Source organism: Spermophilus citellus, assembly GCF_964194105.1.
Source record: "Spermophilus citellus genome assembly, chromosome: 2".
NCBI lineage: Eukaryota > Metazoa > Chordata > Mammalia > Rodentia > Sciuridae > Spermophilus > Spermophilus citellus.
In genome coordinates this window covers 15,168,296-15,184,859 of record NC_138183.1, presented here as the reverse complement: position 1 = coordinate 15,184,859, position 16,564 = coordinate 15,168,296, and positions in this window count along the sequence as shown.

Genomic DNA, 16,564 nt, shown 5'->3' with positions numbered 1-16,564 from the left:
CATGGTCATATTAGGCTGTTTTCTTTTACTGTAATGAAATACCTGAGGTTAGCTACTTTATTCAGAAAATAGGTTTATTCAGTTCCATTCTGAGGTTCAATTGTATGACATCTATTTGACTCTGCTGATCCCTCAACAATGGGTGGCATCCCAATGGCAGGAGTACATGCAAGATACAGAAATTACATGTTGAGACAGGAAGACAGAATATGATTATGGGGCCAGACCCCCACTCCCCATTTTTCTTTTTGCAAGACCTACCAGGGTCCCATGAGAGCTACACCAATTCCTTCAGAGGGCAGTGCCTTCAGTGACCTCCTACTAGTTTCAACCTCATATAGTTCCCACCACCTCTTACCATGCTCACACTGGGGGGATCACACTTCCAACCCAGGAACCCTTGGGGAACAAGCTCAACCATATCCAGACCATGCTCAAATGACGCTCTGGGCTCCAGAGAGACTTAGGCTCAAATTCCAAATTCCATCTTGGGTGACGCAGGCCCTTGGGAGGTTGTCCTTAAACTCCTTTATTAGAGAGTTCGGACTGTTCATCTGTCAAATGGAGATAATATTATTGTTCACAGATTTGGGGAGATTTAAATGAAGATTAAAAGAGCCTGTTCTAGCCAGGCATGGTAGCACATGCCTGTAATACCAGCAGCTCACGAATCTGAGGCAGGAGGATTGCAAGTTCAAAGCCAGCCTCAGCAACTTAGTGAGGCACTAAGCAACTCAGTGAGGCACTGTCTCTTAAAATAATTCAGAAAAGGGCTGGGGATGTGGCTCAGTAGTTGAGCACCCCTGGGTTCAATCCCCAGTTCCAAAAAAAAAAAAAAAAGGTTCCTGTTCTATAGTAAATGGTGACTTTTGACTCTTAGTGACACAACTGAACCTAGAGAACGTGACCCTGGTCTCCCAGCCTGGTCAGTATTCCAGTAAGACTTTATATCTCTGCAATTTTGAGTAGTATTTGCATGGGTAATGACATAGAGATTGGACAGACTATTCTCTAAGTCAAACAGAGTGACTTCTCAAGCTGATTAACCATACCAACTGTACTCACCCAGCGTTTCCATAACCTTAGCCAATCTCTTCTTATTTTAATGGATGGGGCAGGGGTCACCCTTTTGTAAGTCCAAGTCTGATGGTGCCGGCGTTCACTTCAGGGTAGATTGTGTCGTTACAAGTCTTATAAGGCTGAAAGAAATTGGTTACCTTTGGTGCACCCGTGATACAGGGAAATGCTAATGCCTTTTATTTTTATAAAGTTTTCAGAAAAAAAAGAGAAAGCCTCATGTTTGAATGTTTTATTATTCTTATTAAGCTCTCTAAACTGCCCAGCAGTTCTTGTTTCATTTAAGAAATCTTAAATTTGAGACATAAACTTCCTGACAGTGTGGGTCCCTTTAAAGGTGATATATGCTCTGACAGCAGAGAAATAAGGCCAGTCGGGTGTTCTAACCACAGGATGGTAAAAGTCATGGTCAGGTTAGAAGAATCAATTAGAGTGGGTACGAGGCTGTGTAAATTTCACCACTCAAATGGCAGAATATGAAGACAGGGCTGAATTTAAAGCTTTGCCTGATGTGATCGTATTTCATGTCCTGATTGGCAAGACAACTCTAAATGGAGGATTAAATTGGATTTTAAAAGAAAAAAAAATGAACAGTTTTCTTTCTTTTTAAAACAATACAAAGAAAGAAAAAAAATAGATCCAGGGAAGGGTAACAACGAATTTGTGGATTTATATGGGTATTTGAGAAAATACACAAAGCCGGTGGCGGGGCGGGGGGTGTTTCGGGGATGTATTTGAAGTCAGAATTCTGCAAGGGGAGACTGAAGGGCTGTATTGATAGCAGGCATGTGACTGGCTGGCCAGATCCTGGCCCCAGCCTGTGCAGCCTGCTCTGTGAGGCTGGGAGTCTGGGCTGTGCGTCCCCTCAGCTGCAGATCTGATGTTTATAAGCCAACAACAGCTTTGAGATCTTAAAATAGATACCCAGGGGTGTCCATGGTGCTCAGCTCGTTTGACCGTGCCGCTCACAGAGGCCAGCAGGCACTCAGGATGAGGGAGCAGGCTCTGGAATCCCAGCTTCTCCATCTCAGCTCAGAACCTATCCAGCTGAGCAAACAACAAACCTTGCTGGGACTCAGTTTTGCCATCTGTAAAATAGAGTAGGCCTAAATTCAGGGTCATAAATAGGATTAGATTTTATCGTCCAGTTCAGGCATTTCACACACATCCTGGCTCATGGCAAACACCCAAACATGTTGCTCAGTGTCACATTATTATGATTCAAGATAGTAAAGAGTTGCAAGCTGTGAAGAGAAGGAAAGGGAATAACATGTTTTCTTCTCCAAACTTGACTCTTTCCAGGTCATGCCCATCATTTCTGTTATTCAAAGTATATCTTCAAGGTGAACACCCCCCTCTAGCATAATCTCAAACCAACTCTGAGCACCCTTTAGAAATGACCAGATGAAACCAAGGGAGAAATACTGGTGTGGTAGCAAGACCACCGGACTTACAGGCAGAAGACCTGTCTCCAAGTCCATTAATGCCACCTAGAAGCTATCTGAGGACAAAAAGATGCTTCCTTGAGCCTCGGTATTTTCTTCTGTAAAGTGGGATCAGAACTCCATCCTGTCTACCCTGTGATCCTAATGGGGGGTAGGGATCAGGTGACAATAAGGCACCCTAGAACCCTAATTGATGGTTCAATGTCAACGTGTTCAACAGTGTTGTAATCACTCAGCAGAACAACCCACTTTGACCATATCTCCCATTTAGACACTGTTAAATAAAACTACACTAATAACGATTCTAACCTGACACTGCCTATGCAAATTACTTTGCACTTTGGAAAAAAAGTAAAGAAAAATATAAAACAAAACAGACAGCTCAGAACAGGGGAAAAGCCAAGCCAGAGTAACATTGGAAGCACACGTGCCCATGGTCTTCATCCCCAGGACATGTTTACCACACCTAAATAACACTCTCTAGAGGAGCCTAGATAGAGCTTCAGCATCCTTCTTAACACCAGTGTAACCCCCCTAACCACCCCCCTACCGCCATAGTCAAATGGAAGGTCCAATTTAAATATGCCAAGAAGAAAAACACAGAATAAAATTCTGAACTCTGGAATCCAAGTTGGTATCCAGTCTGAACGACAGCACTTGCTAACTGGAAAAAACACTCTGCATCTCTGTACCTGTAAAATGGAATACAAATGTCCACTTCATAGGCAAGTGTGACATTTTGACTTGAAGTTTCTGACAAGTGGCAAAAACACAGTCATTGTTGGCTACTATTATTATCACTGATAACTTGATTTCCCTTATTCTGCGTTCTCTGTAAAGTTCGTTTCTCCCCTTTCTCCTTCCAAAAACCAAACAATTAAGCCAAAAGTACCCAGAATCGTCTGAAAGAATCATGGATTTAAAGACAGCCCATTACTGTCTAGCAGTTGCTGTTGCTGCAGTTGTGAATCACCACACCAAGCAAGATGTTCGTCCTTTCAAGCCTCAGTTTCCTCATATATCAAAGGGCGAAAGTGTTCTAGGTCATGGGAGGGATAAGATGGGGTAGCCTATGGGATACACTTGGCCCACAGTAGGCTCTGAATCCGCATTCAAATATTAGTTGGAAAAGAACCAGTGATATCAAGCGTAACAAGATCAACTCAAATCCATTGGCAGTCTTACAGAGGAGACGTTTCCCTGAGAAAGTTGAAATGGCATCAAATGTCTAAGGTAGATTAAACTTTTTTTTCCTTTCTCTACCTCTCTCTCCTCATGTCAGATTTGTTTCCACGGGATTTCATCTGCATAATGGAACTTGCTGATGGTGAATAGACGGTGTAATGCGCACGGGAGTGTTCTCCAGGAGATAAACCCCTGAAGGTCATTTCTATGTCACTTATGGGACCATCTTCCCTGGCTTCTTGGTATCTTAGCTCTGCCACAGACTCCCCCATTTCAGTTACCCACATTTCCCCCTGCATCTCAACATGATATGCTCTGCGACCTGAATGTTCTAGAAACCAAAGAGCATGCTGTGTACTCCTAACCTGATTCTTAAAGATTCCCAGTGAACAATCACCTAATACACTGATAAGTCCTGCGATCAAAAAGAAACAAAGGGAGAGGTTCAGCTCAGTACTGCTCCAACATATCTGACCACAAAGACCTTCTTAGGCTAATACCTTCTTGACATCCTGCATAATGACTATTTGGAAAATGCTATTATGTTGAATTCCCCAAAATGACCAGTGAAGGGAGATTTAAAATCATTCACTAGGATTGTCAGGCAGTGCGGAGAGAATGGAGTCAATCAGAACCTGTCCCTCTTCCTTCGGTTGGTGTCACCGTGTCTCCCTAAACAAGTCGGAACCCCCGGAACCTATGTATGTGATTTTACTTGATAAGAGGGATTTTGCAGATGTAGTCAAGTTCAGATGGGGTCACTGGATTCTGATGGATCCAGGGAATGAACACGTGATGCTAGAGCAGAGGCCTGAACTATGCTGCCATCAGTCAAGGAACACCACAGGCTGCCCACAACCACCAGAAGATGGAGAATATGAGGAAGGGTCTTCCCCTGGGGGCTGCAGAAGGACTGTGACACTAGGAATAATTTGGGATTGGCAGACTGTTGGCCTCCAGAACCACGGGGGAATGAGCTCCTACTGTTCCCATCCCTGCTGTCCCTGGGGCTCCAACCTGCTTGGCTGGTTGCTCCTTCTCAGGATCACCTCATGGTCCCTTCTCAACTGCTTAGAGGAAGAAGGCCTTGAACCTTTCCTCACTCACTGTTAGCTCAGCTGATACAGGGTGGTCAGAGCCAGGACGTGGCTCAGTACCACGTGTGTGATGTTGGGATACTTAAGAGGTGCTTGCTACGTCCAAAATGGAGCCCTCAATCCTAACCTTTACAAAGAGCAGAGGAACTCCACATCTCACCTGGCCCTCTCCATCCCAGGAACGAACAATCGCCTTACCTCCGTTGCCTGTGTCAAAGTCCTCCAAGCTGTCCTTGAGCCCTCCCACTTCCCCAAGACCAACTCCATCCCATTGGCAATTCCCAGCAAATCCACCTCTAAAGCACCCAGGAAACTCACCCTTTCACCACCCCCCACAAGCCTCCTCCTCCCTGTGACTGTGCTGTGTGTGCAGGTGCACTCTGAGCCTCCAACCCGCTCTCTGTCCTCTTCTGCTGTCTTTCTTGGTACAGGAACTAGAACCATCACATCCAAGCACAAATCCATCCATATTCTTTCCATATCAAGGACCCTCCAAAGGCTGCAATTTACCCTCTTGCAGAATAAGATCCTAAGCCCTCACTTACACCCAGAGTTTGGTGCTTGGCCATCACTCCATCACTTCTGCCTTGGGGACCTCACCCTTGCTGTGGCCCCAGCCTAGAACACGCTGTCATGGATACCCACAAGCACGTTCCCTTGCTTCAAACAGCACTTCTGTATGATCCCGTACCTTCACCGTCCCCCAGGGCCTTCTCCTCCCATGGCCCACTTTCTCCTGGACGCCATATGTTCTGTGTGCACGTGGGCGGGCGTGTGTGTTTTCCCCTCTAGAATGTGCACATCAGAAGCAGAGGAGGAGACCTTGACTTTCATGTCCACTGTGGTTTACTCAGTCCTAGGCCCATGGTGGTACATGGTAGGTGCTCAAAAATAGTGATTAAATGATTCTTGCCAGAGGAGCTGCAGAGTGGGAGAGACACCTGTGAAACGTAAGATGTTACCACTCTCAATTTGAGCCATAAACCCTCAAAATAAAACAAGACAGCTCGGTGATGTGAATTTCTTGCAATCAGAAATAAAGTCTTCTTGGACCATTTTTGTGGGGAGAAAAAAAATCAGTTTCTAAAGCCCCTTGTTACAGAAGTCACTTAAATCTCGTTTGCCTTGTTTTTCACCTACAAAATCTGTATTTAATTTTTTTAAGCCTGCAGGAAAATTTCTTTAATTAATATATAAGTATCACATACTTTGAGAAATCAGAAAAATAATCCATTTTTTGTAGTTTTTCAAAGCAGGTTTTCAAATGCAACACTTACAATCATTACCATAATGACAGGTAACTTAGCTGAGAGTTGACTTCACACTGGAAGATGTTCAAACACTCTCTGATTAAACCTAAAAGGAACGGGCTATCATGAACCCCATTTTCCAGACAGAACAACTGAGGCTTGGGAGATTAAGTCATTTCTCAAGGGCTATGACTACCAAGTGGTGAGGCAGGAACTCTCACCCAGGCATTTTAATTTCACAGCCAACTCTGGGCCAACATTCTACTCGACATGACAAGGTTACCCAGCAGGGCAAAGTGACAGGGTCGATTTTGAGTATCATTATTTTATTTAACAAAATAATAATTCAGATTCAGCCAAGAGAAAGAGATCAAATCCAAGGTCACAGAGCAAGGTCAACCCACATCCAGGTCTCCAGATCCTACTTCAAGAAGGACCTGTTAGCTATCAAAGGTACCCAACAAGAGCATCATCCATTAGATGGGGGCAGTATTCAATGAAGGAGACAATCAAACACCAGATGGGAACCAAAGGTATATGCACATCAGAGCTAAGTCCCAGAGAGAGAAATTAACCTGCCTGAGGTCACACAGAATTAGCCTCTGAATCTGCCTCCAGAAGCCAACACAGGCCAATTTTCCTACATCACATAGATGCCTTCAATATGTGAGAGAAGCTACAGGATCACATACACATCATGTCTAAAGCCACTAAAACTGAAAGGGCATGTTGTGTCATGTGTGTTTATATGTGACCGTGAATGCAGTGTAAGGGAATGGAGGGTTTACTTTGTGCCTTGAATATTCTGTTATTATTTGGTGGCTATTTCCGTAACATCTTTTGGAGATTAAGTCCAATTAGGAAACAGATGGCACTGAAATATTGTCAAACATATCAGATCAGCAGCAAATCACTGACTTAATTATGTAAATAATTAAAACGTATATTTACACCTGATCATCCAATCAGGGGTGAAAAGTCCGATTTCAGGCTTGGTTATAATCACTGGAGAAGAGTCAAGCCACAAGTAAATTGTGTGCAAGTTAAAGCTTTGGGGCCTCTTCTACATCCTTTCTTGGAGGGCATTTTGGAGAAAGAACGAGAAATCAAATGACAAGGAGAGACAATCCTCTGAGCACAGCAGGATGTGGAGCTGGACTTGGTAAAAGGAGCTTCTCAGGGAGGAACCGCAGAGCCTTCGTTTCTACAGCTTCACTCGGGCCTCTTCTCTTCCAAGAGCATTCGATGGCTCTCTATTGCCCACAGATTTGTGCTCCCTGTTCCAAACCCACAATCAGATTCACCTAACCTAACAACCTTACTTTCCCCAATTTACCACATTCCCCCAATTTACCAAAGCAATGACTCATTGCGGGTGGAGGTAGCTCAATGGTAGGGTACTTGTCCAACATGTGCAAAGCCCTAGGTTCAATTCCCAGCACTGCAAAAAAATAAAGATAACATCACACTGTAATATCTATGACAACAGGTTTCAGAGAAAGATCTGTGTACAAGTGTTGTCTCTGTCAACTGAATCAATTTACCATCTATAACATGGGAAAAATAATAACCCAGAAAAGTACTTCCTATGAGTTCAGTTTTGTGTCATGTACTTTACGTAGAGGACATTGCTCACCACTTACAACATCTCTAAGTGACTGTCCCCATTTCAGAGAGAAGGAAACCAAAAGTCCAAGATAGTGAGCAATTTTCCAGTACAAGCTCAGAATAGACTTTCCTGTTTTGTTGTACAAAACTCAAGTAACAGTCACTTAACTGCAAAAGAAGCTCATTTCCCGTGAGTAAATCTAGGCAGTTTGGAGCATTCTCTGCAACCCCATGGCCATCAGGGGTCTATCCCTTTTTTTGTTCTTCCCACATTTTTGACATACAGCTTCCACTTCATGGTCCCAGATGCTACTTCAGCTACAACCATGATACTCACATTCCCAACATCAGGAAGGAAGGACAGGAAGGAGAACGGCATGACTGTCCTAACCAGCTTTCCATTGGCCAACCATGGTCACATGGCCATGCCAAAGTTACAGGAAGTTGGGAAATAGAGTTCTTTTTCTGGGTCGACTTCTGTCCAGTCATGGGAACCAGCCTCCAAGGAACTTCACCTCCTGATGTTGATGACCCAGGGTAGTCCCTGCCGGCATTGAATCAGGGTCTTCCTGCATGAAAAAAGTCTTTTCCAAGACTTTGAGCTTCATCTGCCACCTCTTCACCTATTTTCAATCTTCTCTAATGATCTCTCTTCTCCAGCTAAAACTGAACCCCATCTTATCCACCATATGAGTAAACCATCTCAAAATTGTCAGGCCTGCTGTCAATCTTCAAATAACTGCATCTCCAATGGACACGGTAGACCCTGAGCCAGAGACTCCCAGACAAGCTGATCTCAAATCCCTGATACACAGAAACCGTGAAAAACAATTTCAAGTCACTTGTGTTTTGAACCATTAAGTTTTTTGGCCATTAACTGCACAATAGATAACTCATATGTCCACTAACACTTGGGTATTCTCTCATGGAGGAGGAACCAGGAGCCATCCCTGCCCTAGTGCACACACATGTAAATGGAATGAAGGCAAGTTTCCAACCCACATGGTGTGACTTTAGATTCTGTGTTTTAAGTGAAGCCTCTAGATGCCTAATGCATTTCTATGGATTCCTGCAATGTGTATTGTTCTTAGCAGCCAATTGCATCTAAAATCGTAGGTTGTCGTCTTCTGTTCTCTGGAATCCTCATGCATGAAAATCTTTCTCCCTTTCCTGCCTTGGAAGTGGGAGTCCATGGCTTCTCTGCTTTACCTTCCCTTGGCTTCCTTTCTAACCTCCTCCTCTCCTTTCCTCCTTCCTTCCATGTGGCATCTCCAAAGGGCATATCACGGTGTGGCCACCTGTTCCATCCGAGAATCCAGGGAGAGAGCAATAAAGTGGCTGTGGAGCAGGAGAAATGTAAGCCTTCTGTAGCCAATCCCAGGAGGACTTACTTTTGCTATATCCTATCCCGGAGAAATAAGTGACTAAGGCAATCTGCACTCAAGAGGAGAAAAGTACACAAGGGCAGAAATGCCAGGGGTGGGGGTCATTGGAATCCTTCCTTCTTTCCTATCTTTCTTCACTTGATAGCTGCTATTCTCCCTGAGTTCAGATCCATCCATCCATCCATCCATCCATGCATCATTCATCCATCCATCCATCCATCCATGCATCATCCATCCATGCATCATTCATCCATGCATCCACCCATCCATGTATTTACTTGGGACCCACCATGTACTCATGCAACACTCCAATCTTTTAATAGCTCTGCATTTCCTGCTTGGATCAATCTATACTTCTCAACAGAGCCTTCAAGAATCTCTATGGTCTCTATCCTGATGTTCAGCTTCATCTGCCACCTCTTCACCTGTTTTCCATTTTCTCTAATGATCTCTCTTCTCCAGCTAAACCTGCCACATCATGATTTCCATCCATTTCTCCATGACCCTCCTTCCAGCTAGAAAGTTTCTTGTCCAAAATCCTCCGTCCTTGTACCAGGTAGCACTTAGAAGTCCAAGCCCAAGTCAGCCTCAGTATCCAACCAAAAGTTGTCACTTACCAGTTTGAGTGAGTTGCTTGATCCTTCAAAGTCTCTATCTTTAACCTAGAGGAGAGGAACAAGAATCTTCATGGGATTGCTGCATAAATTAAATAACTATGTAATCTGGGTAACATGAGCACAAGCATCTGGAACATGAGTGGAAGCTATTGCAATTGTCATTAACCTGTCCTTTGAATCATGGTGGAAGACCCACCCCACATCTGTTCCTTACGTTATGCTAGACTAAGTGCTTTCATGTCCACAAGGGTTTTTTATGTCTGCTGACAATTTAGAAGAGGAGTATATCACCACATGTCTACAGATGAGGAAAGAGATTTGGAGTGTGAAGTCCAGGATCAGCTGACGGTGAAGGCTGAACTAGAACTTGGTTTCCAACACCAACCCCTGAGTTGCTCTCCCCTTATGAACATTCACTCCACAACCCATCCAGGGGACAGGGTCACTTGGGCTCAATTCTCTTTGCCTCTGGATCCTTTTCCCTCTGAAGCAGTTTCTGCAGCCCTCAAAGGCAAGCCGAGCTCTCACAAAAAGCCACAGCCTTTGGGAGACACATGGAGCTCTGGAGGTGTCTGGAGCTGCTGACGAGCAGCCACCTGACATATGGCTCCCTCCCCCTCTGTAGACAGACTCCAGAGCTCACAGATCTGCTGCCAGGCCCGAGAGCCCATTTCATTTCCTGGATGGGGCTGGGACAATATGGAATGGTAAGCAGAATAAGAGCCAATGAAATCCTGCCCTTCCTTCTGGTCTCCCCTTTTTAAACTTTACTTATAGTTAAAATTCAACCAACCAGATAACATTTTTGCAATGTGTGCATTTAAAAAGGCCACGGAGGACACTAAAAAGTTTAGAGTTAAGAGAGCTTTAAGAGGAACAAGAAGTTTGGAGCTGGGTTAATGCTTGTTGGTAAAGCACTCGTCTAGTCCTTGTGAGGCCCTGGTTCAATTCTCAGTGCCACATCAATCACTAAATAAAGGCATTGTGTTCATCTACAACTAAAAAACAATTTTTAAAAAAAGTAACAAGAAGTTTCTAGCCATTCGAGCAGTTTCAAAAGGAAAGCCTTCAGGAGAAGAATGAGATCAAAATCCGAGGAAGCACTCATCACAGGGCATGTATGCAGATGTTCCTCTAACCTACCTCTGCAGTCAAATTGCCGGGTGAGACTCTTATTCCTGACACAACCTAACCGCCAATCTACCTGAGTTACATTTTCATGTTTAGTGTGAGGTAGGGATCAAATACTTTTACTGAACAACATGATGTTTTTGTTTTGTTTGTTTTGGGGTTTTTGTTTCGTTTTGTTTTGTTTTGTACCGGGGATTGAACTCAGGGGCACTCAGCCACTGAGCCACATCCCCAGCCAGATTTTGTATTTTATTTAGAGATAGGGTCTCACTGAGTTGCTTATCACCTCACTTTTGCTGAGGCTGGCTTTGAACTTGCGATCCTCCTTCCTCAGCCTCCTGAGCCACTGTGATTTCAGGCGTGGGCCACTGGGACTGGACAACATGATGTTTTGATATGCATACACATAATAAAGTGATTACTCCAGCCAATCAAATCAATATCTCCATCGCCTGGTAGGATTATTTGAAATACATGTTCTTGGGCCCAGCCTCAGATCTCTTCTGCCCAAATCTTTGTCCACGGAGTCTGTGAATCTGTACCTTTCATCATTCCAGGAGATTTTGATGGGCAGCCAGGTTTGAGAATCATGAGACTAATTTGGAAGAATTCAGTCATCGAGTTGAGTTTGACCAGATCAGGTTTGTTTAAGTGGCTTCTCCCTGGGGCTACTGTGGAACTGCTGCAGGAAGGCAGCCAAGGTGTGGCTGGGGTGGGGGGATGGTCCTGGAAACAGAGTGATGACCAGACAGAAAGTGGAGTGTCCAGATCTCACCTCCCACTTTTAATCAGAGCACCCTACTTTTATCTCTTCTTTTCTTTTAACTTTCATGCAAGATGCATTTGAACAAAGACCCTGCTAACTCTTAAAAGGCTTGAAAGCAGCGGAACTGGATGACCTTTAATTTATTTAATCAATAAATAGTTACCGAGTGTCTGCTACATGCCAGCTTCTGTGCAAAATCAAAGCTGAGTCAGATTTGGTCCCTCTTCCCTGGAACCTGACAGTTGAAAGGGAAAAGAAAATGAGTGAGTAGTTAGATGCGCCGACATGATTGCGTTAATAGAGGAGCGAGGGCATATGACTGGCTTATCTTGAGGGTTGGGCAGGAATTCTCAAGTTGCAGAGGGAAAAAGGAGAGAATGGAAGTAATAGTGCTTATGAAGATATGGAGGTCTGAAGGAAAGAGGTGGTTTGAGCACTAGATGTGTATCCAGCTCAGCAGGCAGGGGGCCATGAGGCCACAAGCTGGTGGAATCCCTGAGTCTCTCTTATCTCCTCTCTGGGCTTCACAGTTTTCTTATCAACAAAATGAGCAGGCTGTGAATAAAAGACCAAGAGAATTGGAATCTTTGGGTCAGAAGAATATGCTTGTTGACCCTCTAGAACAGTAATTTTGCCACCTGGGGGATATTTGGCAATGTCTGGAGATATTTTTGGCCTCACATCTGCAAGCAAGCTTCTGGCCAGGGGGGCAGCCAGGGGTGATATTAAATAGCTACAGTGTATGGAAACCCCCTGCCCTGCTTGGGCTTCATGAGCAACCCCATCTCTCTTCTGCCAAATCCCACTGGGCTCCTCACTTCCCCACCTATCTGATGGCTTGGTAAATAAATTCTCTATACTTAAGATTCTCCCAGGAGACCTGTCAGAAGAAACTGGAAGAGCATCTGCCCACACAGAATGGGTGGGTGCAGCCAGATGGGTGTGGCTCTGGGGTCAGACTTCTGTTCAAATCAAGCCCACCACTCATCTGTCAATCATCAAGCTTCGCCAATCGTATTGCCCCTCTGAGCCCAGTATCCTCATCTGTAAAGAGAAGTAGCTTGACGTCCCTTCCTCCAAGGGCTTTTGAGATAATGCATGTGACATGATCAGCAGATCCAGGGAAGGGCTGAGTAGGTGCTGCCCAAAAAAAGAGGATCCCCTGCCCAAGACTCACAGCAGCATCACAGCTGGAGATAACACCAGCAACATCCTTCCCTCCAGCAACCAGCCTTCTTCTCACTGAACAAAGTTCATCTGGTAAATTGACTCCATGGGGGAAAATGTCCTTCTGACCTCTGCCTAATGAGCCCATTGCTACCCCAGAAATAAGTACTAATTTAAATTCTTGAAGTCTAAGAAGCTCCTGGAATTTTTAATGTAAGCCTGTCTTCAACTAAAGGATAAAGCTCTACTTGGACCACGACGGTATCTATTATGTGCCCTGACAACCCTTGGCCATGGGGATTCCAGGCCAGACCAAGGTTACCTGTGCAGCTGGGGCACAGCCCTCTCTCTCTGCGGCAGCTTCTGAGTACTGGGAAGCTGGGCCAGGTCCTGGTGCATGCTGTCCCCTCCCGAGTCTCTCCCAGGACTGATCTATACAACTCTACTCCGCTTTACTGCCCTTCTCTCCTGCCAATCCTCAATTCACTCTAATGGGACACACATCGACAGTGATACACATCGACAGTCCTCGTACTTAAAACACTATTGTGTGGCCCCAGAAGGAATGTTACAAAGAAAAGCCTTCCAGTCTCTTATTCCCAAATTCCAAATTCATCCTGTTTTTGAAAAAAATCAATTGATTAAGCCTTTGCCATAAGCGTACCAGGCCCTGGGCTAGACATTTAGGAGAGAGGCACCGACCAGCAGACGAGGACTCTGCCCTCGGGGTGCTTGTTACTGCCAGTGTAAGGAGGGACGGACTGCCCACAGAACCTACAGGAAGCCAGCCAGGAGCACAGGGGCAGAGAGGGCTTGATAAAAGGTAGACCCCTAAGCTGACATCCTAAGGATGGTCAGGAACAAGGCAGGTGAATCGGAGAGAGAGGCAAGAGAGAACAACCCATGCGAAGCCCTCGAGTTAAGAGCGGCCATGGTGAGTAGATGCTGAGTGATCTCACGGAGTGGCTGTTAAGAGTGACCAGTAGAGGACATCCAGGCTGGCTGACATGGACAGAGAGAGATGGAAAGTGAGACTGAAGAAGGAATCATGGGCCAGACCATGTCTTAATTCATCATTTTGAACAGTGTGTGATTTGGGCCAAGCTCAATGGTAAGCCACACATTCTGAGAAAAACCATACATTTTAATGTGCACTTGTTGATGCTTTCCATGTGATCCACTCGCCAGGCACCACGGGTGGGGAAAGGGAACGAGTGCAAATATAGCATGAAATATGACCACTGATCTCTCTGTGGATGGGAAAAAGCTCTTCTTTAAGCTGAGCTTCAAAATGTGTCAACTGGTGTCAATTTCAGGGCCCTGGAAAGCAGGGGACATATCTGATTTAGGACAATCCTTAGCCCAGAGAGGTCCAGAGAGCAGTGGATGAATGGGAGCCAATGGTCATGGGACAGAGACACCAGAGCTTGCAAAGGAGGGCAGAGTGGTGGGGAGACTAAGGCAGAGAACCTGAGAGGAGAGACTCGAGGGATGGGCAAGAGGAAAAGGATGGGGCCTTACTCAGAGGGGTGTGCATGTGCAGAGGTGCAGAAGTCAGGAAGCTCTGGGGCAGGGGACCAACCAGACAGCGAGGGACGACTTCTCAGGAGCAGGGTGGACACAAGGGGTTCTGATTGGGAGGATTCCTGGAAGACAGAATGAGACCTGGGTTGATCCTCAATGTGTAGGGAAATCATAGAAGATTCTAGAGAAAGGAAGAACCAAGAGGAACAGCATGCTTACGAGGCAGTACACCAGATGTTGGGGATGCACAGAGAAGAAATGAGGGCACAAGCAATAAGTGCCTGGTGTCCTCTGGTCAGAATGTTTAGGGGATCAGGAGTAGGTCTGAATGGAAGGCTTCTATTGGATATGAGGGAAGGTGGGAGCCTCAGACAGGATCAAAACACCCTGGTATGTCATAGTGCCCACTCCAACCCCCCCCCCCACCATAGGGAAGCACAGCTTCTGATTTGATTGTTCAGATTCCAGGACACGCAATGAGATACATTTACCATTGGGTGGAATATCTGTGCATAAAAAGGATGTAGATCAGGGTCATCAAATTACAGCCTGCGGATTCCAAACCGAAGCACCTATGAATAGTCTTTACATTTTTGAATGCCAAAAGAATAATATTTTGTGACACATGAAATTTAAATTTCGGAGTCCATAACTATAGTTTTATAGGAACACAGTCCCACTGCCATTGTGCACTCCTATGGCTGCTTTCCAGAAGCTAAGCAGGGCTCAGGAGACTGCGTGGCCCATGCCGCCTACATTATGCACTCTCTGGTCATTGAGAGAATGGTCAGGACCTTTGTTTCCTAGGCAAAGGGCTTGCCCTTCATTTGTTTCGCCTTCTCCCATAAAGGCCAGGCCCAAGTATGTAACAATCTCCAAATTCAGGTTTGGGCACAGAAGGAGCGCCAGGTCCCAGGATGCTCTTGATCTTGTTTCCCTGTTCACCACTTCACCCCAGGGAAACCCACAGGGAGGAGGGAGTCTCCTCTGGGACAAGGATGGCCAGTTTCTAGGCTTCCTTTCATCTGTCCAAACCTCTCCTACAAACCAGAGCACAGGGACTTAAGGGCGGGGCAGAAAGGGGTGGTTTGTGCAGGAGAAAACTCACTGTTGAGGGCCGGTGAGCCAGGGGCCTTTCACCAACCCCAAAAGGAGGCTTCCTTAGGAGGGGTATGAACAGGAGTATGAACAGGTTCCTCCTAGCTGCTGGCCAGACAGAGCCAACCTGGGAGAGGTGAGGTACCTCCTGGTCTGTGCGGCCCACGAGGCCTGGTGCCAATTTAATTTTCTCAGCAGCCCACCTCCGTCTGGAATGAAGAATCTTTTCTTAACGCTCTTATTAGACCCTAATCTTAATCGTATTCATCATTATTAAGTCTCGAAATTGTCTGGAATATTTAAATAGGGCCAAACTAAAAGTCAGAGGGACGGATTTAAAGAGACAACCAGAATTCTCTTCAAGGAGCCCGCCAAATAATGGGGGGAGATTCAGCCCTGATAGAAATGGAGGCTTCTGAAGGGAGAGATTTTCAACAGCGGTGCAGGGGAGAGGGGGCTGCCAATTAAATTTGGCCTGGATAATATTAGTCTTTCTTTCAAAGACTTCTCAAAAACTTATCAGGGAAGGAAAGAGTCATAAATAGAAGATGAATTAAGGGCTTAAATGTACCCAAGGACTTGGAGGAGATTGAAAGCGAGTAACTCTATGGGCTTCCTCCCTTTCAGCTGCAAAACAATGTCCATTAAATAACTCCAGCGCCTTGGTCTCTGTCGTTGACGATCTCATTTCTAGCTGTCCCCGAGAGGTCAGATGACCTGGCCCAGCTCTTATCTCCTGGAACATGGCAGGAAGTCCCCAGGGTCTTTAGAACTGTGCTCCAGGGAAGAAATAATGGCCCTTTCATATTTTTTCCCCTAAATTAGAAGTTTAATTTGAGACGATGGTTCTTATTGTGGCTCCTCTCATCCACCTTCCTGGGTGCAGGTGAGTACAAATTTATCAAAGATTTATGTTGTGCCCAGGTTTGAATTCTGAATATTCAAACAATCTATTTAACTTTTAGACTAATTAAGGCATACATTAATTGGGGAATCTACACACCCTTATAGTCCCAGCAAGAGTCTATGGGGTGGACCTTACATCCTGCATTTTAAGCCGAGTCATTTTACGGAGGAGAGGAAAAGACCCTACCCATGGTTAACCCACCTGATTCGATCTCTGAGTGCCTGGTCTGTCCTCTTTCCTTCTGTAACCCAATGGCTGGTCCATATCCCATGTGGAAGACATTGGAAAAGTGACAGACACCGTCCAG